The sequence below is a fragment of the Felis catus genome, chromosome B4, assembly GCF_018350175.1.
Source record: "Felis catus isolate Fca126 chromosome B4, F.catus_Fca126_mat1.0, whole genome shotgun sequence".
Classification (NCBI taxonomy): domain Eukaryota; kingdom Metazoa; phylum Chordata; class Mammalia; order Carnivora; family Felidae; genus Felis; species Felis catus.
The window spans coordinates 28,307,446-28,332,254 of record NC_058374.1 but is presented as its reverse complement, the minus strand read 5'-3'; the positions used below and the strand labels follow the sequence as shown (position 1 = coordinate 28,332,254).

The following is a 24,809-nucleotide window of genomic DNA, read 5'->3' as shown; positions in this document are numbered from 1 at the left end:
TCGTTTACTCTTTTTTATTGATGGTGTTTATTTACACCCACCTTCTTCTAGAAAGCACTTCAGGCGACTCAGAAGATATGTACAATTACAGCTAGATGGGATACATGATTTGCTGGCTAGATGAATTTCAGTTCTTTCCAGCTCTGAGAATCTAAGAGTTGACACATAGGAGATCCCTTCCACGTACAAGTATACACATAAAATGGTCCTGAAATACACACAAAAACAAATCCTGAGGGGCGTCCGGGTGGTTCAGTCAGCTGAGCGTCCGGCTTTGGCTCAGGTCACCATCTCATGGTTCATGAGTTCAAGCCCCACGTCGGGCTCTCTGCTGTCAGTGCAGATCCTGCCTCAGATCCTCTGTCCGCCCCCGTCCCCCGCTGCCCCTTCCCTGCTCATGAGTGTGTGTGTGTGTGTTCTCTCTCTCAAAAATAAGAGACATTTAAAAAAAATAAGTAAAATAAAAAGAAGTCCTGAGTCTAAAAAGAAGACCCACCACCTGGTGCCTCTCATTTGGTTATGTGGTGACTGAGTGTTTTCCAGTTTCATACGTATAAGTCTATTTTACTCACCGGAGTAAACGGCACTTGGAGAGAGGTATGGTCAGCTACCTCTGTGTCCACCAAAGGGCATACTGAAGCTCGGACCCACAGGAGGTATGTAAGAGAACTTCTGGCCTGATTGTAGCCCAGCCCTGGAGATAGTTGTTCATAAAGTCTACGGCAAATTATATGACATTCCCATGACTTACCCCTATGACGGGGGCTGGTTGCTACACGCCCTTAAGTCTTTTTAAATGTTTGTAGCATTTAATGGAATATCCAGTTTGGGGATTTCAAGCACAGAAATGGGCTCTGGTGAGTTTCTACAGAAAAGGAATTTCATTTCAATCCCTTTTTAAAAGACAGGAGGTATAAATGTCCATCAACTGATGAATGGATAAAGAAATTGTGGTTTATATACACAATGGAATATTACGTGGCAATGAGAAAAAATGAAATATGGCCTTTTGTAGCAACGTGGATGGAACTGGAGAGTGTGATGCTAAGTGAAATAAGCCATACAGAGAAAGACAGATACCATATGGTTTCACTCTTATGTGGACCCTGAGAAACTTAACAGGAACCCATGGGGGAGGGGAAGAAAAAAAAAACAGGTTAGAGTGGGAGAGAGCCAAAGCATAAGAGACTCTTAAAAACTGAGAACAAACTGAGGGTTGATGGGGGGTGGGAGGGAGGAGAGGGTGGGTGATGGGTATTGAGGAGGGCACCTTTTGGGATGAGCACTGGGTGTTGTATGGAAACCAATTTGTCAATAAATTTCATAAAAAAAAATAAAAAATAAATAAATAAAATAAAAGACAGGAGGTAGCTTGCAGAATGTGTGGACATCTGTGGACTCTGGAAAGGGCAGCAACAAGGAAGGAGGGTGGGTAGCAAGGTGACCATACGGGGACCTGGTCCCACTGCAGCTGCTGACTTACCACCCAGCGGGTCCTTGTCCTGGCCACCCTGGAGTCATGAAACTGCCACTGCCATGGCAATTTCTCAGTGGCCTCAGCCTCTGTGCCTCAGTCTCTCAAGAGTTAAGCCCTGGATTTCAGCCCATGCCTTGAGAGACAAAACTAATGATTTGACTTTGTTTTCCTCTCTGACTGTCCAGTTCCATTATCGGCAGCCACCCTGCCCTATAACCCTTGCGTCCTTCATGCCCTGAACACCATTCTGCGACAGATCCAGCCCAGTCCCCCAAGCCCTGCCCTCAGTGGGCACTTCATTTCAGGTGGCTTCAAGTAATAATTTCGCTAGCAATTTTCCCACTGTGGCTCACAATCCTACCTCTGAGCCCTCAGCCAAGCAACGATCTGGTCTCTTCCCCATTTTCCCGGGAGTCGGTTATTGGCAACCTGTTTACAGTTAGCAATGCATCCCCTGCTAGACGGTCAACTCCATGAGGGGAGGACACGAATAAGGATTTCAATCGCGCTCTGCACCACAGAGCTATGCTTAGGAAATTCTTCGCTGGGATTCTAAAGTCTTCCATGTAGAGCCAAGATCAGCCATTAAAGAACTGTTTATGTTTTTTCAGCATCATAGGGGATCCATGGTCCTCCTTTGAAGGCCAGAGAGTAACCAACCTCTGGTTGTAATCCTCTGGTGCATTACTGTTTCAAGTCAGTTTTGGAGTGATGGGTGGGTTTGATTACCTGGATCCACCCAAGTTAACTTAAAGTGGGGGCCCCAGATCAGGGGATTCTTCTTGCTTCCCTCCTCAGAGAGGTGGATTCAGGTGGAAACCCTTAGACCTTCATGCTAAGCTATGGCCTCCAAGCGACCAGTTGAGACCTTCGAGAGACTCAGTTCTGTGAACATTTGAAAGAGCGATGATCTGAAGGGCACTCCATAGAGATTTTTTATAGATGCGTGACGGACTTAAGTTTTTTGTTGAGTGGTTATTTACGAGGCATTGCTTAGAAATTGTTCAAACAAAATTCCCTCAGCTCTGAGCACCCATTTGTCTATGGACTAACATTACAAATAGTGTTTGCTGGATTCATTGGCGTCCAACCCTCTTATTTCTGGGGACACCAGTGCTCCGAATACTAGCCGAGGGGAAGCTATTATGTGTTCCCGCATCTTGGAGAAAGCTGCTTATTAGTAAAATGCATCACTGCCAAGTTTAGGCACTCTTAGAAAGATCCGACCTGAAAGGGGCCTTCAGATCCTCACTTCAACTTCTTAATCTAAGGAGAGAAACAGGGTGTACTTAAGGCCCACACTGCCTGGAACTCTCATCTGCCTCCTCCTTTTAGAAACTCCAAGACTCTTGGTGCTGGTTCTGGCTAAGGAGGCCGAGAAGTTAATGACACGAACCTGAAGCCCTAGACGGTTCTCAGCGCTTCCTAATGCTCCGTGGTTTCTTCTCTTCTGACATGGTGTTTGCTTTCCAGATTACTTGCTTCCATAATGCGCTAATGCTGCCTTGGTTTTGAGGAGCCACACAGGCTCTCAGGACTTGGCGGGGCCTCCTGGTGCAGAGCCTGCATCTGGCTGTGGCCCACCTGTTCTCCCGCCTGTTTCCCGGATGCCCCACTCACGAGGGGAGGGGTTCTTCTCTGCCCCCCCCCCCCCCGACAAAGGGGGCGGGAGGCAGCCAGCGGGCCAGAAGCTGCACAGCTGGGACTCATTCAGGGCAAGCCTGGGGCGGGCAGGCCCAGCCCAGAGTGGAACCACGTTCTCTGTCAAGTGCCGGCCAAACCCATCTGCCCCACACCTTCTTCACACGAACTGTTCTCCTGGTTTCTTTGGAAAGTAATTTTACACCAGCCCATCCAAGCTGAGGCAAGGAGTTGAAAGTTTAGCACAGGCCCACGGGGAAACAGGAACAAAAATGAAACGGCCCAAGATACTCTCCTTTTTACCCATTCCAACACTGATTGCATGGCCTCCGGCCGTGCCTCAGAGCACACAGTAGAACAGCTGGAATTGATCAGTGGGCCCCATATTAACCCATTGGTTCCAGGAGGTGGGATTTCCTGAACCCAAAGCACTAATTTTTGCACGTTTTTTGGTCTTTCCTTTCTGACTTTTAGGGAAGCAGGGAGCGTGTGTGGGCAAACAGGCCAAACGGAGCGGCAGCACACTGTTCCTCCATTAGCTTCACGCAGCAAACTGAGAAGCCCAGAGAGAAAGGAAAACACATTCTGGACGGCCTTTGTTTATTGTTCCTCGCAGGTATGCTGAGGTCTCCATGTTCCCGCCCAACTTGCCTGTAGCCTCTGGAAAATAAGACCCGAAATAACACTGACGCCCCCTCCCCCATCGCCCCTCCCTGAGCCGGTTAAATAGGCGTGAGAATGCTGGACCGGAGGAGGGGTGCTGGCAGTCTCCGAGCCAAGTCTCCCCTTCAGCGAGACCCCCGAGGAAGAGTCACGAGAGGCGGCGGTGCATGCGCGGGTGGCAGGGCGCCAGAAAACAACCCCGAAAACAGTAGGCAGCTTCTCACAGGCTTTCGCGATTGGCTCAACTTTCCTCTTGTCCCCTCTTCAGAGCAGCTCGGAGCTTACCCAGAGGAGCCTGCTGGGAGTGAGATCGTCAGCAGACCTTAAGCTTCAGCGAGGTGGAAGGCAATCCCCATGGCGACCACTCTGTCGGCGTCCCCCCGGGCTGCGCAGGTGCAGCACCTGTAGTAGGCGTGGCCACATGAGCCCGTGAGTAAGGACCCTTCATCCCGTGCCAGCCACCGGATAGGAGCCAGGCCATGGTAGGTCCTGCTGCCTGCTTAAGCTCTTCTGCATCTCGTGCTGCTGCATGAATTTCCCTGCAAAGATCACCATGTGGTTCGTACATGTGGGTCCACGGTCAGGTGACCGCTGGGTAAACAGCGCTGGCATTTTCCCATGAGCTGCAAACGTTCAGAGCTCGGCGGTGGAATCTGCACATGCCTGGCATGCGTTTGCCCCTCCTCTGCGGCCCCTTTCCCAAACACCCCGACTCCCCCGCTAGATCCCTGCCTCCGGCGGGCAGATCAGAGGCCTCTGTTTTCAGTAAGCACGTCGACTGGGTGGGACTGCCCATAGACCCTCCAAACGTCCCTCTAAGGCCCAGGGGAACGGGGTGAGGTGCCCAGGATTTCAGAGAACACATTCTGGCCTTGCAGAGCAGGAGGGAAGGGGGCATTCTCTCACAATGCATGGGGCCTTTCCTAAACTGCGACCTGCGGTCTTAGGGTTTCATTACCCACATGCGCGGGAGGGCTCTCTGGAGACCAAGACTGAGGTAAAAGCAGGGTACCCCATCTTCGGGCTGCAGGCAGGGAGGAGGAGGGAAGGAGGGCAACCTCCCAGCCAGCAGGGAGAGGCCAATGGAAGAGTGCAGACAGAAGCAGGTGGGCGGGCATTGCCAGTGGGCCCACAACAGAGGCCTCCAGGATGTTCTGAACGCTGTGATGTGAGGGACCCAGGAACCAGTGCCCGGCTGCTCTCCATTCTAGAAGTACTGGTTTTGTTCGTCGGAGCTGGGGGAGGGGGTGTCTCCTGTCCTGTGAAGTGCCAATTCCCCCAGGAAGGGTGTGCTATCAAGAGTTTACGGACCAGCTTCCTGTAGGACTAGGGCTCTTGGGGTTGCTGACAAGCAGGAGGAAAGAAAGGAGAAAGACAGAGAGTGGTGCCTAGTTTATCTCCTTTGCAATTATGCCCTGGCGGCCTGGACAAGTGGTGAAACAGTCTCTTGAAAAGTAATTAAGAAAGGCATGCAAAAATAGCTAATAGTTTTTCCCTTAGACCTGACTTTCATTTACCTACAAGCACCCTCAAAAAAAAAAAAAAAAAAAAACAGCCCAGATTTGTTTAAAAGAACTGGATGGTCTATAAGGAGGTGGCCACGCAGGTGGGAGAAGAGCGGCTAGGGCAGGTGTGGAAATGAGATAGAGGAGACATGGCCACGTGGCCGCAGCAGGGCGGGGAGCCACCTGGAAGGGAGGCCTGGAGGCTGTGGAGGGGGCGGCCAGGAAGGCGGAGGGCTGGCCCAACCTACAGCACGCGCCCAGCCCCATTCCTGGGCTCAGCGGGTTGCAGGGAAAGCCTGGGGCGCAGCTCCGGGAGCGCTCTGATCGTTAATAGAAAGGAAAGGTAGAGAATATTGAATTTCTGATTAGGCCTGCTGCCTGATGCTCATAGGCTCAGCTCTGAGTCCTCATGGACCACGGATCGTTTTTATGAGTGGTGAATAAATGATTATTATCTCCATAATATCCCCAGCAAAAGGGCCCAGCCGGCGGCGGCTCCAGCGCCATCCCTCAGGGGGTGGGGAAGAGCTGGGCACAGCAGCCGTTTTCTGCTCCACAGTGGCTCTGGGACTTTCCAGTAAAGCCACACCTGAGAAGGTCATGAGTGCAGACAGCCAGGGCCTCGTGCCCCTCCTGGCCTAGCTGGGAAGGGGCAGGGAGAGGGGTGTGGCGGTGTCCCCGCGGCCTGTAACTGGCACAGTCCCTCTCCACGCCATCACGGCTCTGCCCACGACCCGCATACCCACTGAGGAGGGTGCAGGCTCCCCGCCCCCTCTGAGAGGACGGAACAGAACCCCTGTCTGAATCGCCCATTTCTCCAGCAGACACCAGGCCCTGCTGCCCGCGGGTGTCCAGCCTGTGAGGCTCAGAGGCAGGGCCTCGTCTGAGCTGAGTTGGAGTGATAAGGGGCCGCTTTACTGTCTGTTTGGTAAGCGGATGGGCAAGCACCTTCCTAAATGTGAGCCTGTCACAGCATTTTCTTGTCCTACTGTCCCTCTGGGCACCATCTCTAGACCCAAGGGCAGCGGAAGCCGCAGGCTGCCTGCCGGGGCCAGATAATGCAGGCACAGTGCTGCAGTCACATTTAATTTTCTTAAGCTGTCACATCTCAGCCTTTGGAAGACACCACTCCCTGGAGAAGGGATCTCAGCCTTGTCTTCATGGTCCCCCTTCTGTGCGCCAAATGGCTCCAGCTCCTAACGTCTGCGATGGGTCATCAATTAGCCCGGTGAAGTCAGCAGGGTGGGGGGTGGGGGGCGGGGGACTGCCAGCCTGCCTGGCAACGGCTCTTGGGATTCTCCACCCTCCCTTCCTCTATATGAAATTTCAGTTTCAGGATCACCAGCGTCCACCCGACACGAAGAGAAGACCCAGGCCAGAGCTTCCAAAGGCCAGCAAAAACCCCTGGGCCCTGGCACTGTCTCAGATGCTGGCTCTAAGAAAAAGCAGGGCTTTCTGGTCCCCGTCAGCCTCTTGTGCATGCAGTTTCCTTCCTCTGGTTTTGTAATCTCTGTTAATTGCCAGGCACTTTCCATTGTATGTGACTTCATCGTGGACTCAAGGCTCCGTCAGTTCAGCGAGTGGGGACTGAGCCAAACAGTGTTCTGATCAACTTCACCCTCCAGTGTGTTCTGGGCTCACTCAGCACAAACAGGCACTGCTTTTCCATGCACGCGGCCAGCTCCCCGGACGAGCCTGAGGCCCCCTCTGCCGGCCGCCGGCCTCCATGGCACCCAGCGACGGGCCCCGCGAGGTGGTGCCCGTCAGCCCATCTGTACCTATGGAAGTAAACTCAGAAAGTTATCAGGCATTTTTTCTTAGCACCCTACAATAGCTGGGAATGGGAACCCACGCCAGAATTTGTCCGGCTGGTCACGGTTCACTTGGTGACCCCCACTCCGCTAAGCTGACTGACTTAACCAACCTTCTGTGTTTGTGTGCCACTTCCACGTACACAGTTGAGATGCGTTCTTGGGGGGCGTCACATACTCTGCATGAAGTGTGGCAGCTCCTCCCGCAGGCGCCCGTGAGCCCTGTTGTGTTAGGTCCGTGTTCTGTTTGCTCCTTCACTCAGACATCTCCGTGAGAGGCCATGTTGAACACAGAGCCCTGCACATAGCAACTGCAACTACTTCTGAATAAATGTGTCAAGGACTCTTTGAATGACTCAGTGGGTGGTTTGTTGCTATGTGGGAGAAAGGTCTGGTCACTGAGCTACTGAAGAATAAAAAAGGCATGCTCTCTTACAGCTCACTGGGCCAGTCACCGGTGTCTCTCAGAAGTTGCCCCACCTGGTACCTCTCGTGCCGACTACCTGGTACCACTGTCTGAACTCCGAGGGGACAGTTCCCCGGCATTGGTAAGCCGGAAATGCTAAGAGCGTCTTCGTGAACACACATCATGCTGACGGTCTCACAGGTAGACGGAGCTACAGGCACATAAGCACCAAGTCAGGCCACACACAGTAAAAATAGACCAATGACCCAAAGGGTGCGTTTTTTGTTTTGTTTTGTTTTTTTTCTCGTTGCCTCTCAGGGCGGATTTCCTGAGGAGTAGGAGTGTGAAGCATTTGCCCCAGCCTCAGGAAATCCTGACTCCCCAGATGGCCGTTAGAGCAAACACCTCTGTAACCTTCCCCCTCAGAACCAGGAAGAGGCCTAATCAAAGACCTTTCTCTGTCTTTGGAAGGCTTGGGGACGCGGGAGGGACATTGGCTTCTGTGGTCATCAGCTGGTCTTGAGCAGAGTGAGGCTCGTGCTGCAGCGTGGCCCGGGGTCTGTGCTGGCCATGCAGGTGTCCCACACCCCCACCCCCCCCGCCCCGTCCTCAACTGAGGTTTGTATACACCTTTCTCCCATGATGCAGCTCGTTTGTGGTCAGCTGTAACAGGTGGTTGTCAGAACCACTGGTGGAAGCCAGGGAAGGCCCCTCTTTCAGGTCATGCGTGGCTTTGTTGTCCCGTCCCAGACAGGTGTCTTCATGCTAACCTGTGGGCACACTCTTCTAACACCCCACCCCCCAAGGACCGCCCTACTAAGCCTTCTTTCGGCATTAGGTCCAAACTCCTTGACGGTTCCCTGAGGCCTGGGTCCTCTCCCCCATGGGAGGGCCGTGCACAGGGCCTCCCCCACAGTGGCCCCTTCTCCTCCCGGCGCCCCAGGAACTCCCCACACCCCCAGCCTTTGCCTTTCGTTCCCTCAGTGGCCACACCTCCCGTGGTCATCCCTCTGTCTGGTCTTCTCTCCCGCCTGCGGCGCCCAGGCCACGTTCCATCTTCTTCGTTCATCTGTCTTCGTCTAATTGGAACCTCACCTCAAATGCCCCCTTTTCTCAATTCCCGCGGTACTTAAGTATCGGGAAGAACTTGCTGGTATTTTTGTCTCTGTGACTCTCTACTAAATCCTTTGAGGAGATGTACTGAGGTGAGAGAGGATGTGTCCCCCATAGACTTTAGCTCTTGAGCTCTGGGCCTGTGTGCTCCTCTTTAACCCTCTGACAAATTACCCCACCTCAGTGGTTCCCAACTGGAGGGCGATTTTGCAGTGTCCGTAGACTTTTTTCGTTGTCAGCGGTGGGATGGCGCCCACAGCCTCTGTTGTGCACAGGCTTAACTTTCTACGGTGCACGGGGCAGGCCCTCCAGCAAAGGGTTATCTGACCCCAAATGTCAATAGTGCCAACAAGTGAGACACCCTGCCCGACCTCCAGTCTCCCCACCTGTAAAGGAGGAAGGTTGTGAACTAACCAACTGAAACGATGTGTGTGAAAACATCATCTGTTTTCTAGCTCTTTCTATCTGGCTCTCCACCCCTTACCACGCAGTGTCTCTTTCTGCAAAGTCGGGACAGTGTGAGGATAAGAGCCAACATTGAAGGAACACTTATTATGGATTATCTCACCTGATCTTCCGGGAAACCAACTGTACAGCCACAAGTATGGGCCCTGCTTTCCAGAAGGGAAAACGGATGCCTGCAGCCCGGAGGAGGCCGCCAAGGAAGGGCTCACACCCAGCGGTGCAGCTGGGACTTCTGAGGTTACACTCTAACCATTCGTTGGGTCACCTCGAGACGATCGTAAAAGCATTTGAAACGTAGGACTGTACAAGTGTGATTGTGGTTCTCTCTCTCTCTCTCTCTCTCTCTCTCTCTCTCTCGTGCTGCCTCCTCCCACAGCATGGTGTCGGGCATGCAGCGGAGACACAATAAATCCTTGCAGATTAATTCAATATGGATTCCTCTGGTGAGTCAGGAGAGGCTGAAAAACTGAGGGATCCTGTGGGGCCTGCAAGCTAAATTACTAGGAACTTGGAGAGTGCGGGGAGCTGGGAAGAGTTTCCGTGGCCCTAGAGGAGCCTGAGACCTTGTGAGTAGGACAGCTCACAGCCCATGCCCGGCCTGACCACCACAGGGACATGCAGGCCCTGTGCACTTTACCAGTGCACCTGTTCAGGCCGCTAGTGAATGGAATCAGCGACCGGGGCCCAGGGCGGCCTTCTCCCTGGGGGCGGCAGTGCCCTCAACCAAGGTTGAAGACCACAAGCTTACAGGACTGGGCACGACAGTGTGACGTCCACAGCACGACTGTCCCCTGCAGTGATGCCTTGCTCTCCATTGAGAAGGCTTTTAATCTCCGGGGGAGAAGCTACCAGCTGCCTTGTGGGGACACATATGACCATGAGGATGGAAGGCCTAGCCTCAGCTGTACACCGTCTACCAAATCAGAGTTAACTCTTGTCTTCCTGTATTTAATGGCACATGAAGTCATTGTGACTTGCCTATTGTGACCTGGCCGGCTTTGAGGAACAAAGTTCCTCATCACCATTCCATCACTTCCTCTTTGTTTTTCCATTTTGGAAAGTGCGAGATTAAATTTGTATCTGAAAATCTCTTTCCAAGGTTCTCCTCTGAAAATAATTCTGAGATTAAGAATGGTTCTTCTCGTGCCCTGGGCATTAAAGCCTGTAAGACTAATGACGTTCACAAAATTCTCCGAGCAACGTGCAGGAGGCAACCTAGTCCTTCTGGTAGGAAAAACATCAGTCCAACAAGAAGATGACATATTGCCTGTTCCCCTGTAAATAAAACGGGCCACATCAGTTTCTCTTCTGCCTGTGAATGATGACCAATTTATCAAGTATACACTGAATAATGATTTCCATGGGGACAACCGCTCTTATGATAAAGTGTTACTGCTCCAGCTGCATTATTATAAACAGCATTCAATTTATGGAGTTAGGAAGCAGATGCATTTCTCAGTAATGTGTCACCATTATCTAGAACCAGCCATAAAATCTAGGCTGTCATATATTTTCTGGCTGCAAACTTTAGGCAATTAATATTCCTATAAAAGTCTTGATCACAAGCCCAATTTAGAAATTAGTTGCTCAATATGATGATTAAATTTCGGAGCTGGAACTTGCCGTGGCCAAATGTGAATAGCCAAATGTGACAAATCTTCTACAACTTTTCAGACGGAAGGAACTGTTTGAGACATTGGGGATTTTTGGTGAATTTCAAATGAGGCACCTTCACCTTAGGAAAGTGCCACAATCTCACTCGGCCTTCCAGAGGAAGATGAGTCACTGGTATTTTCCTGCATCAAATACCATGGCTGTTCCCTAGGCCTGAGTCAGTGTTATGGAGGTGGCAAATGCACGCCCAGATGGATGCCACACCTTGATGGATGGCGGAATCTCCACACTGCTGCCTCCAGGAGGGCTTAGATGGCACCCCCTTCTTTTTCCCCAGCTCAGGGAAGGCATATAAAGCTGCCAGGACCCTAGGTGTGAAGTAAGAGACACAAAATCTGGGAGAATAAACGTTGGAATGATACCCGAAAACACGACTCTCTAGAGTATAGAGTCCATATACCAGACCATGAGTGGAAAGAGTGACAAGGGCTTGGGACAGTGTCACTGACTAATCAGGTACTTTAAATACACGGGCAAGGCCATGCTTGAAATTGTAATCCATAATATGTCAGCAAAACAGTTTTGTTTTATCATTTAGTTTGCAAAACCTATTTCAGCATTCAGGTCACATTGAACTATGTCATTTGTTTCCTGAGTCATTTCAAAAGAGCTGTCTTTTGTGTATCTGCAGGCTACCCAGGACGGTGATGAATTCCAAAGATGAATTTCACTATATTGAACATGGCCCATTGCATTTAAAATTAAAGAGCTGGGAAGAAACCACCACTCGCTGATGGTAAGTGTCTGGGGAAATGAACACTCGTATATACTCTCATGAAGGTGCACACTGTTATGTTATGAAACTTGGGGAAGACAATCTGGCAATAAGTTTCAAAACCTATATCTTTTGACCTGGCCATTTCACTTCCAGGAATTTACCCCAAGGGAAAGAGTTAGTTAATAGCCTTTTTTTTTTTTTTTTTTTTTTTTTTTTGCCATTGAGTTGTATGAGCTCTTTATATATTTTGGATATTAGCCCCTTACCAAACATACAGTTGGCAGATATTGTCTTCCATTCTGGGTGTTGCTTTTTTGTTTTATTGCTAGTTCTCTTGCTATGCAAAAGCTTTTTAGTTTGATGGTCCCATTTGTTTATTTTGGCTTTTGGTGCTCTTGCCTGTGGAATCAGATCCAAATTAATATCACGGAGACTGATATCAAGGAGCTTACTGCCTATGTTTTCTTCTAGGAGTTTTATGGTTTCAAGTCCTACATTCAAGTCTAATCCATGTTGAGTTTATTTTTGTGTATGGTGTAAGAGAGTGGTCCAGTTTCATCCTTTTGCATGTAGCTGTCCAGTTTTCCCAGCACCATTTATTGAAGACACGGTCTGTTCCCCATTGTATAGTCTTTCCTCCCTTATCGTAGATTAATTGATCATTTATGTTTGGGTTTGCTTCTGACCTCTCTATTCTGTTCTATTGATCCATGTATCTTATCTGTTTTTGTGCAAGTACCATACTGTTTTGATTACTATAGCTTTGTAGTATAGTTTAAAATCAGGCAGGGGCGCCTGGGTGGCGCAGTCGGTTAAGCGTCCGACTTCAGCCAGGTCACGATCTCGCGGTCCGTGGGTTCGTGCCCCGCATCGGGCTCTGGGCTGATGGCTCGGAGCCTGGAGCCTGCTTCCGATTCTGTGTCTCCCTCTCTCTCTGCCCCTTCCCCGTTCATGCTCTGTCTCTCTCTGTCTCAAAAATAAATAAATGTTAAAATCAGGGAGCCTGACACCTCCAGCTTTGTTCTTCTTTCTCAAGGTTGCTTTGGCTCTTCAAGTTTTTTGTGGTTCCATGAAAATTTTAATATTTGTTGTGTTTGTGTGAAAATTGCCATTGGTATTTTGATAGGGATTACCTTGAATCTGTACATTGTTTTGGGTAGTATGGACATTTTCACAATGTTAATGCTTCCAATCATGAGCATGGAATGTCTTTTCGTTTGTTTGTGTCTTCTTTGATTTCTTTCAACAGTGTCTTACAGTTTTCAGAGTATAGGTCTCTCACCTCATTGGTTAAATATATTCCTAGAGATTTTATTCTTTCTGACACAGTGGTGAATGGGATTGTTTTCTTAATTTCTTTTTCTGATAGCTCATTATTAGTGTATAAAAAAGCAACTGGTTTCTGTGTATTATTTTTTTATCCTGCAACTTTGGTGAATTAATTTATCAGTTCTAATGGGGTTTTTGTTTTTGTTTTAGTCTTTAGACTTTTATGTATAGTATCATGGTCATCTGCAAATAGTGACAATTTTACCTCCTCCTTTTACCAATTTGGATGCCTTTATTTTTCTTGCCTAGTTGCTCTGGCTAGGACTTCCAAGACTGTTGAATAAAAGAGGCAAGGGTGGGCATCCTTGTATTGTTCCTGATCTTGGGAAAAGCTTTCAGCTTTTCACTGCTGAGTACGACAGCTTTGGGTTTGTCATATATAGGCTGTATCTATATCACCTATATCTTTATCTCAAGATATACATTTCCTCCATACCTGTTTTGTTGGGAGGTTTTTTTTTTATTATCATAAATGGGTATTGGATTTTGTCAAATGCTTTTCTGCATCTATTTCGATGATTATGCGATCTTCATCCTTCATTCTGTTAATGTGATATATCATGTAGATTGATTTGCAGCAGTTGGAACATCCTTGCGTTCCCGGAATAAATCCCATTTGATCATTCTTTTAATGTATTATTGAATTGGTTTGCTACTATCTTGTTGACAATTTTTGCCTCTATGTTTATCAAGGATATTGGCCTCTAAATTTAAAAAAAAAATTTTTTTTTTCAACGTTTATTTATTTTTGGGACAGAGAGAGACAGAGCATGAACGGGGGAGGGGCAGAGAGAGAGGGAGACACAGAATCGGAAGCAGGCTCCAGGCTCTGAGCCATCAGCCCAGAGCCTGACGCGGGGCTCGAACTCACGGACCGCGAGATCGTGACCTGGCTGAAGTCGGACGCTTAACCGACTGCGCCACCCAGGCGCCCCTGGCCTCTAAATTTTGTGTGTGTGTGTGTGTATGGCATCTTTGGTTCTGATATGAGGGCATTGCTGACCCATTAAAGTGAATTTGGAAGTGTTCCTTTTTCTTCGATTACTTTAGAATCATTTGAGAAGGATAGTATTCACTCTTCTTTGAATGTTTGGTAGGATTCACCAGGGAAGCTGTCTGGTCTTCGACTTTTGTTTGTGGGGAGTTTTCTGATTACCGATTCAGTATCATTATTAGTAATTGGTCTGTTCGGATTTTCTATTCCTTCATAATTAAGTCTTGGAAGACGATGTGTTTCTAGGAATTTATCCATTTCTTCTAGGTTGTCCAAATTTTTAGCGTATAATTTGTTCACAGTAGCCTCTTATGATCCTTTGTATTTCTGTGGTATCCGTTGTAACTTCCCTTTCTTTCTTTATTTCATTTGGGCCCTCTCTCCTTTTTTTCTTGATGACTCTGTCAAAAGGTTTGTCAACTGTGTTTATCTTTTCAGAGAATCAGGTCTTAATTTCATTAATCTTTTCTAAGTTTGTTGGTTTGTTGTCTCTATTTCATTTATTTCCACTCTGATTTTTGTTTTAATTTCCTTCCTTCTACTAACCTTGGGCTCTTTTTTTTTTTTCCTAGTTCCTTTAAGTGTAAAGTTAGATTGTTTATTTGAAAAAGTTTTTGTATTTGTTTCTTAAGGTGGGTTCATATTGTTACGAACTTTCCTCTTGGAACTGTCTTTGCTGTGTCCCATAAATTTTGGAATTTTGTGTTTCCACTTTTATTTGACTCAAGATATTTTTTGATGTCCCATTTGCATTTCATTTCTTCATTGACCCATTGGTTATTTAGTCTTCATGTGCTTGTGTTTTTTCCATTTCTCTTCTTATAATTGATTTCTAGTTTCCTGCTATTGTGATTGGAAAAGATGCTTGATATGATTTCAGTCTTCTTGAATTGATTGAGACTTGTCTTGTGGCCTAACATGTGATCTATCCTGAAGGATATTTGTGTGCACTTGAAGAATGTATGTTCTGCTGTTTTTGGACAGAATCTTATGTAAATATCTATTAAGTCCATCTGGTCTAATGTGTCATTTAAGGCTGATATTTTCTTGCTGATTTTTTGTATGGATGAAATATCCATTGTTGTAAGTTGGGTATTTAAGTCCCCTAGTATGACTGCATTGCTGTCAATTTCTCCCTTTATGTCTGTCGATATTTGTTTATATATTTAGCTGTTCCTATTTGGGGTGTGTAAATGTTTACAGATGTTATATCTCCCTGTCAGATTCACCCCTTTATCATTATGTAATTCTTTCTTTGTCTTTGGTTACAGTCTTTGTCTTCAAGTCTCTTTTTCCTGATATTAAGTATCACTATCGCAGTTTTCCTTTCATTCCCATTTGCATGGAGTATCTTTTTCCATCCCTTCACCTTCAGTCTGTGTGTCTTTAGCTCTGAAGTGAGTCTCTGCTAGGCAGCATATGGATGGGTCAAATGTTTCTATCCATTCAGCCACCCTTTGTCTTTTGACTGGAGAACTTAGTCTATTTACATTTAAATCAACTATTGATAGGCATATACTTCTTGCCATTTTGTTAATTGTTTTCTGTTTGTTTTGTACTTTTTCTCTTCCTCCTCTTGCTCTCTTGTGGCTTGATTTTTTTTTCTTTTTTCTTTTTTTTTTTTTAGTGTTATGTTTAGATTCCTTTCTAATTATTTTTTGTGTATCTATTATAGGTTTTTGGTTTCTGGTTACGATGAAGCTCATGTATAACTACCTATTTATATAGCAGCCTATTTTAAATTGATAGTCACTTCAGTTTGACTGCATTCTAAAAGCACTACATCTGTTACTCCCCTGCCCCATGTTTTATGTTTTTGACATACTTGACATATTTTTATTTTGTGTATCTCTCAGCTAATTATTGTAGTCATACTTTTTACTACCCTTTTCTTTTAAGCTTCGTACTAACTTTATAAGTGGTTAATCCACTGCCTTTACTGTATTTGCCTTCACCAGTGAGATTTTCTTTTTCATATATTTATTTCTAGTTATGACCCTTTCCTTTTAGCTTAGAGAAGTCCCTTTAACAATTCTTGTACCGCCAGTTTTGTGGCGATAAACTCCCTTAGCTTTTTCTTGTCTGGGACACTGTTTATCTCTCTTTCAGTTCTGAATGATTACCTCGACAGGGGGAGTATTCTTGGCTGGAAGGCTGTTAGCATTTTGAATATATCATGTTTCTCTCTTCAAGCCCGCACTATTTCTGCTGAAAAATCTGATAGTCTTATGGGATTTCCTTGTATGTAACTAGTTGTTTTTCTCTTGCTGCTTTTAAGATTCTCTCTTTATATTTAACTTTAACGTTTTTAATTATAATGTGTCTTGGGGTGGAACTTTTGGGGTTCCTCTTGTTTGGGATCCTGTGCCTCCTGGACCTGCTTGTCTGCTTTCTTCCCCAGGTTAGAGACGTTTTCAGCCATTATTTCTTCAAGTAAGTATTCTGCCCCTTTCTCCCTTCTCCTTCAGGAGAATGTTAACATGCTTGTTGTTTTCCCACAGATGACTTAAGCTGTCCTTATTTTAAAAATTCTTTTTTTTCCTTGTTGTTATTTTGTTTGGATAATATCCACTACCTTATCTTCCAGGTCACTGATCTGTTTGGTTTCATCTAGTCTGCTGTTGATTACTTCTAGTGTATTTTTTAGTACAGTTATTGTATTCTTCAGCTCTGTGAGTTTCCTGTTTGGTACTTTCTTATATTTTCTCTCTTTATTGAAGTTCTCGCTGTGATCATTTATTCTCTTGAGTTTGGTGAGCATCTTTATGGCCGTTAATTTGAACTTTTTTTTAACGTTTATTTTTGAAGGAGAGAGACAGAGCATGAGTGGGGAGGGGTAGAGAGAGAGGGAAACACAGAATCTGAAGCAGGCTCCAGGCTCTGAACTGTCAGCACAGAGCCCGACTCAGGGCTTAAACTCACGAGGCGTGAGATCCTGACCTGAGCTGAAGTTGGACGCTTAACCGACTGAGCCACCCAGGTGTCCCCATTAATTTGAACTCTTAATCAAGTTTATATTTACCAGGTAAATTACTTATTCCATTTTGTTAAGTTTGTTTCTTTTTTTTCTGAGATTTTATCTTGTTCCTTCATCTGGAACAATCCCTTTGTTTCCTCATTTGCCTGACTGTGTTTGTTTCTGTGTGTTATGTGAAACAGTTCTCTCTCCCTCTGTATAGGAGATGAACTTCATTCTTTAACCTTGCCCTGGTTCTTAGGTGTCTCTTCAGTTGTGTCTCCAAGTATTTCAGACTCTTGGGGTTCAGAAAGGCAACCCCACCCCGCGACTTGAGCCTCGTGCTCAAGGGGTATCCCCTGTGTGGGTCTGGGTGCCTGTTGCCTCCGGTGGGGTCATGGGAGCAGTGCAGGCTGGGGGTGGGCTGTTTGCCCAGGACTGTTAGGTAGGTAGAATGAGGGTATAAAAATGGCACCCGCCAGGGCAGCACCAGCACCAGCACCAGCACCAGTAAGATAGAGGGAGCCCATGAAAATGGCATCTGCCAGTGCTCCCTCCCGACAGACTTCTGCTTGGGGAGCTTCTTAGCAGTTCTTTTTATGATCAGGTGATCTTGAGCAGAACTAGTAAGCTGGGGAGCTGGGGCTGGTGATCTTCATCCATCTAGTTGGTGATTCCATGAGACCCAGACAGAAGCCGTGGCAGGGTGAGGATCACCCATAGCTATCCACATGTGTGTATGTGCCTGCTGGCTAGCGTCTGTCCCAGTGTGAACGTGCACGTGCATGCAAGCCTGTGTGCCAGCCAGAGTCCAGACTGGGAGGATGCTGCTCTGTTTTGGCACCAGGGCTGGTAAACCCAGGATGAGTCAGCTCTGGGTACCACTGCTTTGTTCTCTGTATCTTCATAAACAACGATTTCCTCTTTTCTTGGTATTGAGTGCTCAGTTCCTGAGAGCTGTGGGGTTTGTTCAGGGGGCTATGCAATTGCATTATGCCCTCCCCCATGCAAATTCCCTTCAGTGCTTCTCAACAGAGGTGGTATTGGCGTGAGAGCAAGAAAAATATTTTTGGCACGGGACTGACCCAACACTCAAGCATTGTTAGAGTTTTCCCGGCCCTCCAGATGAATATGAGTAGGATGCTTTCTGATCCTGTGATAATCAACAGTGCCCCTGCCGTTCTTCCAAAGCTACTGCAGCCGCCTTTCTGAAATCAGAGGTTTCCTCTCCAAATAGAATTAGATTGATTCTTAAAGACTTTGGACCTGACTTTTCTCTTAGTCTGTGACCTTTTCTCTAGGAGAGTGACTTCGAATAACCACACATTTGCATGATGGCTTTCCTGTTTGTTATTCCCAGCTTTATAATACCCCATACCTCAGATGAGAACCTATCTCTGTGTCTACGGGAACTTGTGGCCTTGACCTATTTTGTGATGTCGTGAATCTTGGATTATTAAAGGATGTGTCAAGACTCAAATATCTTAACTCATTCATTCATTCATTCATTCATTCAGTCATACTTGTTAAGGACCTACTACTGCGTTAAGGTTCTGGGATAGAGAGAAATCAATGAAGCGATCACACTAATAACATGCAATTGCAAACCCAGGTTCGTGCTCTGAGGAAGGGAAAGAATAAGGTTAAAGGGGAATTTGTTATAAAGGAACCACATGGACTAAACAGTCAAAGAAGGTTTTTGGTAAAATGATGCTGCAATAGAGACCTGAGGGTCATGCAGGGGCTAGCTAGACGAAGGGGTGGTTGTCATGGCATTTGATCATTCTAGATGGAAGAACCAGCGTGTGCAAAAGGCCTATTCGAGAGGATCACCGGGGCACGGGAGAAATTAGAGAGGCCAGTGTGGCCGGAGCACAGAGAACAGGGGCATTTGAATAGAGGCCTTGTGGGCTTGTTAGAGAATTGGTTTTCATTTTAAGAGCGATGGGAACCCCTTGGTGGGCTTTAGAACAGGGAGTACTAAGATCAGCCATGCTTTTTGGAAAGATCCTTACGGATGCAGTGTGGGAGGCAGGTTGGAAGAGAATCCGGCTGGATCCAAAGAGGTGGCCACCAGAGTCATCCAGTGAGAGAAAAAGAACCGGGACTAAGGCAGCAGCCATGGAAGTGGTGAGCAGTGCTAGATGGACAAAATGGTTCGTTCGCCGTGATGGGTTGGTCTGGGTGGTGATATTAAAGGAAATGGGATGACTTAGTTTCTTGCTTGTGTTACTTCAAAGATGGATGTTGATGTCATTTCCTGATGTGGAACCTCAGAAGCGGTCCGGTGGGGCTGGCAGCCAGGGTTTACTCAAGTAAACCATGAATTTGCTTTTGGACAATTTGGGTTTGAAGCATCTGAGGCAATCTGAGGAAAAGTCAAATAGAGAAATGCCTGGGGAGGGGAAGAGGTGGTAACAGGGTGGAGACCAGAGAAGATATCGTAGCATTCTGCTTACAGATCTTTGGGAACATTTGTTTCTGTCTTGTTTTCCTTTTCTTGATGGTTCCGTCAGATGCCGGGGCGGCCATCCGGTGTGACAAGTAGTGAGAGGTGCTCGAGGGTCTCTGTGTCATCTCTTGAGAAAACAAAAAAGAACTTACACTTCTCTTTAAAGATTGGAGTCAAAGTAGGATTAAAAGTATATTTTGTCCTTTGAAAACCTGAAATAAAGCAGAACACATGCAACATCTAGGCTCTTTTAATAAGCCAGTGATATTAATGAATTAGGAATTCACGCTTTAGAAAAAAAAGTGTTTAGAAGCATTCTGACTTGTTAGGATTCCCCAAAGTGCCCTAGTGACCCTGGCTCGAAGGAAAGATGGGGCTGGACTCTGCTACTACAAGACAGAGGCCTATGTACGTCTTCAGGAAGATTCTCAGACGCCCCTGCTTGAGGCCCTTCCTTAATGAGACTGTGTGCTGTGATGTCTTCCTAACTTCTCACAGGCTCCTGGTGTCGATGGTGGTGTTTTTGCCAATGCCAACGATCAGTTCCCTGATTCTCCCAACCCAACTGGCTGTTCAACAATTCAGTTGGGTCAGTCTAACACTGACTACTACCCAGTTAGGGCAGATCCTATAAGGTAAAGACTTATTGCCTCAAGACTGCCCCCACTTTAGACACCAACCACAAAGCCTAGGCTTCCCATGCTTCTGACAGACCAGCTATAAATCAAGGATCCCTGCGATAATTTGCTAAACTCACCACATAACTCAGGAGCACACTTTGTTTACACTTTTCACTTTATTATAGAGGATATTATAAAGGCTACAAATGAATAGCCAGATGAATAGATATATGAGGCAAGGTCCAGAAGGGCCCTGAGCACAGGGGCCTCGGTCCCTGTGGAGTCTGGGTGTGCCACCCTCCCGCCACACACGTGTTCCCCAATCTAGAAGCTCCCTGAACTCCATGCTACTGGGAACTGTATGGAGGCTTCATTACAAAGACATGATTGATTATTAACTCAGTCTCCAATCCTCTCTCCCACCCCAGAGGTTGGGGGAGAAGGGCCGACAGTTCCAGGCTTCGACTCAAGGCCTAACCTGGCAACCTGCCCCATCCTGAAGCTATCTAGCGTAACATCCAGAATTGTCTCATTAGAACAAAAGATGCTCCTATTATCCAGGAAATTCCAGGGGCTCTAAGATCTCTGTTGTCATGAACCAGGGACAAAGACCGAATAGTAGAACAAAAGACAATCCTATCACCCTTATCATTCAGGAAATTCCAAGGGTTTTAGGAGCTCTGTGTCAGGAACCATATTTATTTCTTATCATACTGTAGGCGGCTAGTGCACTCTGGAGGTGCTCCTCGGCCAGGGGTAGTCCTGTGGGGTTTTTAGAAGCCATTTGCAGGTAAGCTTCAACAGCAACTGCCTCCTGTCTCCCTTACCTGCCCTGAAGACCGCCCTTACTGACTGGCAGAGGGAGCCCATCTCTGATGCACCAGCCATCGTTGACCCGGGCTGGGTCAGGAAAGCCCAGATCCAGGCAGTTGAGGACTTGCCAGCAGGGGAGAAAAGTGGGGGGTGGGGGAGAGGCAGTGTTCGTGTCGCAGGTCCGTGTCTCTGGTATGTGGTTGTCTCACAAAAATGGTAACTCTTCCATGATAGGCATGTTACCAACAAGAGAACTAGGGTAATGCCCACCACCCACTGCGTCTCTAATCTGTGCACACATTTACACATATTATTGCTAATTCTCAAACCTTGGAGACTATCCCCCATTTTATACATGAGTAACTGGAGGTTTATAGAGGTTTGAACACTTGCCCTGGGTCACAGTTAAATGGCAGAGGCTGGATTCAAACCCACATCTGTCAGGTGCCACTGTCTATTCTATGACATTTCATGATGCTGCCAGGTTCACGTCAGGAGGACAAAAGCCAGACCCAAGAGCCAATCCCTGGAGGCTGGCCAGACCCAAACAACAGCTGGTGACTTACCCCGTAAACTAAATCAGGGAGATGGGAGCCCCCAAATGCCTGAGAGATTTGGTTCGTGGTTGGCCGTAGGAGGTACAGTGAGCTAACTTTGCTCACAGGCAAGATGGAAGGGGATTTCTTCAGCTCTTTCCACGCCCTTATCCTGGTGCCTCGGAGACCCTATTTGAAAGTTCCTGTGTGTCTTCATGGATGAAAACTTTCCAGCCCAGAGACAGCCCTGGCATGGGACCCTCTTTCCCCCAAGACACAGCCAGTCAGGATTTTGGCCCTCACCCAGTCCCCAACTCCCCATCATGCGTAGGTATCTGGGCAGGACTCAGGTGAGAACTGGGTGGTAAGTCCATGGCCTGGTGTGGACGAGCCAGCCCTGCTGGTCAATATACAAATAGCTTTCCCTCAGAGAAAGGGGCCATCCAGTGTTCTCGGGCTCCCACTTCTCATACTGCCCTTCATAGCACTTAACTCGCTTTCTTCGGCCAAAGAGACTGGTGGGGGAGGGGAGCCCCAGTTGTCCCCCTGGGGCAACTCTGCTCCTTTAGTCAAATCCACAAATGCTTCCACGTGAGCTCAGACCCCATCCTCTCTGCGAAGCCTTCCTCAGCCCTCTGCCCCTCGCCTCCCTCCCCTGCTCTGAATCCAACACTTCCTGCTTGCACCCTTAATTTTTTTTTTTTAAAACACCATATATTTAAGCAACTTGGGGGCAGGCGACAATGGGTGAGCCTTACACCTGAAACTACAGCCTTCCCTCCAAATTCCTTTTGGACCTCTGTGGCCGACTTTACAGATATCCACCCATCGTGGCAAACGGCGTGCACGGGGCATCTTGCGATTTCCTTCTGGAAATGTTTATCTCGACGCACATTTCCATGTATGGACACCAGCGGCATTCCTGCCATTTCGAATGGCTCTGGGGAGGGCGGTCTTGTCACAGTGTGTGGGGGTTTGCTGAGTCATTACAGGATCGCTGGGCATTTGGGTTACCTCCAGCATGTTGTTATTATAAATAGCCCTGCTGCCTCCCAGTCACTTTTGCATTTAATCACCCGCTGCTTAGATGTTTAACTGTTTCCTGGGGCCTGGTCCTCCCTCCTCAGAGGTGGGGATGTGGTTTCATCTTTTGAATCCCCCCTCACTGCCCGCAGGGGTGCTGGGCCCCAAGAAGAGCTTCATAAGAAAGCTAGCGAGCTTCCCATTTCTTGAGCCCTTGCTAGGTGTCAGACACCAGGGCAAGCGCTTGCCATGCATGATTTTATTCTCGCAGCGACCCTGTGTGGTAGGTGCCGCCGTGACTCTCACTTTGTAAACGGGGAACCCGGCATGGCAAGCGACTGGGCGAGTTTCCCAGCACGTAGCCAGTAAGAGGTGGGGCACGGATCTGACCCGGGCCCTCAGACTCCGCACACCCCTGCTTGGCCCATCTCACGGAATTTATCTGGGCACCGCCGTGCGCTCCTGGCTCAGCCCAGGCCGACGTGCGTCTTGGTGAGACCCTTCCGCAGGGGTGGACCCATCCAGGATCCCCTGATGGAAAGTCACTCCGGTGCCCGTGAGGCTCATTCCAGCCACCTGTGGGTGTCTGCCCTGTGACAGCCCATGTGTCCCACCAGGATCGTAGTGGACTCCGTATTGCAATTCTAGCTCCCAGGTCCCCAGCCTGAGTTTTCAGAACAGAAGATTCTTCCTCCGATTCCTGTGAGCACGGGGAGAAGGGAAGCAGGAAGGGTACAGAGTCCTGCTCTGGGGCGCTTTGCACCTCAACTAGTTTAGAGAAGCAGAGCTGCCCAAGAAGCTGGGGCCAGTGCCAAACGGCCCCGTGGTGAAGGGGCACTGGCAGGGCCGCAGCCTGAGAAGAAAGATAGAGCCCAGTCCTTGCTCTTTCTGAAACTCTTGTCCAGAGAGTTGGCTCTGGCAGGCCTGGTCGCCTGAGGGCAGCCGTGGCCCTTGACTTTGTTCTCTACTGTCCCCTGCTCGCGCCACGAAGTGGAGAAGCACGTGGCCTCCGCCATGCTTGTTTCCCTAGTCACGTCCATCTGTACTCTGAGAAAGGTGGCCCCACCAAGGAGGCTCCTGCGAGGCCATCGGAGACCAGAAGGCAAGCCTTTCAAACAGCGCTCTGACCACCAGCCTTCGGGCAGGTGAAGATTAGTCTCCCCATTTTACAGGTGAGACCACCGAGGGCCAGAGAGGGGAACCAACGAGTTCAATGATGTGGTCAAGATGACGCATCTCAGAAGCTACCAACGGGTAACACCGGATTCACTCTGGAACCGCAATGATCAAACCTACCAGTTATCAAGCATCTTTTAAAATAGCGTGATATTTCTTTCTGAGTAGAGAAACAGTACATTGTGGAGCTCTGTAGCACAGAGCCTGCTTTAGGATTCTCTCTCTCCCTGTCTCTGCCCCTCCCCCACTTGTACTGTCTCTGTCTCTCTCAAAATAAATTAATACACTTAAAAAAAAGAAAAATAGTACCTTGTCATTTTAGACACTGTCAGAAAAAAGAAAATCAAAACTGTCCATTATCTCGTCCCTTGGAGGCAACCCAATATTTACAATTTGGTATATTATATACCCTTTTTTATGGACATACTTTTTACATCACTCTGTTCATGCACATAAAATTTTTTGCAGTGTGCGTTTCTCACTTAACATTATAAACATTTCCCTGGTCATCAAAAACTCTTTGTAAAGATGGCTTTTCTAACTACGTACACTTTGACGTCATGTGAAACTTTTCTTAAATATTTCCTTGTATAATAGTTGCTTGATTCCAATTTTCTGCTACTACAGATAATTCTGGGCTTAACATTTTGGTCTAAGATTTTTCTGCTCATATTTGTGAAATTTCATAATATAGATTTCCTCTAATCTCCTCTATGGAATTGCTGGTCAAATGATGTGAGCACTTTGAAGGTTCTTGGTAAATTGCTCTTCAGAGGAGTTGTGTTCTTGTATACACAGCTGGTGCCTGTCCCACTCACCCTCTCCAGGTTAAGTGCGATCATTAAAAATTTTAAAAATACCTGGGGCGCCAGGTGGATCGGTCGGTTAAGTGGCTGAATCTTGACTTTGACTCCATTCCTGATCTCATGATTGTAGTTTGAGCCCCGCATCAGGTTCTGTGCTCACAGCGCGGAGCCTGCTTTGGATCCTCTGTCTCCCTCTCTCTCTGCCCCTCCCCCCCAAAATAAATAAACATTAACAAATCAAAACAAAAATTTACGTTAATAAAATGATCAAAGTCCATCAACATCTTCAGTCCTGATTTTCTCTATGGCTCCCCGTCCATCAGTAGGTTGACTGATAATGATTACATTTTGGGGGAGAGTCCTATATATCAGACCCTGTGCTAAACACCATATATGATTTATCTTATGTAATTGTCCTGGAACCCCTGGTCAGTTATTATTATTGCCTTTGCTTTGAAAATAAGAAACTTGAGACACAGAGAACTTAAATGAGTTCCCCAAAGCACACAGTGAGTGGTGAGATTGTCTCCTGTACCTGGCTCTGACCACCAATCCTGAATGCCAGGTGAACTTGGGGCCAAGCCTGGGCTGCCTGCCCTGCGTGGATCTCATTCCTGGTTCTGAGTGAGAA

The 24,809-nt window shown here is 47.5% G+C and overlaps 2 long non-coding RNA genes across 3 annotated transcripts; both read left to right on the top strand.

The window, feature by feature from the left end:
* The first annotated feature begins 581 nt into the window (after positions 1 to 581).
* On the top strand, positions 582 to 24,082 carry LOC102900814. 2 transcript variants are annotated; one of them, XR_440686.5, is made up of 6 exons: positions 582 to 656; positions 3,593 to 3,734; positions 4,050 to 4,263; positions 7,536 to 7,645; positions 11,387 to 11,491; positions 23,369 to 24,082. It is a non-coding gene; the product is annotated as an uncharacterized LOC102900814 (long non-coding RNA). The 2 variants fall into 2 exon arrangements; XR_006600404.1 differs by lacking the exon at positions 582 to 656 and having other exon boundaries at positions 3,416 to 3,734.
* Positions 4,286 to 7,449, top strand: LOC123386491. The gene is made up of 2 exons (XR_006600405.1): positions 4,286 to 6,519; positions 6,617 to 7,449. It is a non-coding gene; the product is annotated as an uncharacterized LOC123386491 (long non-coding RNA).
* Positions 24,083 to 24,809: the final 727 nt, after the last annotated feature.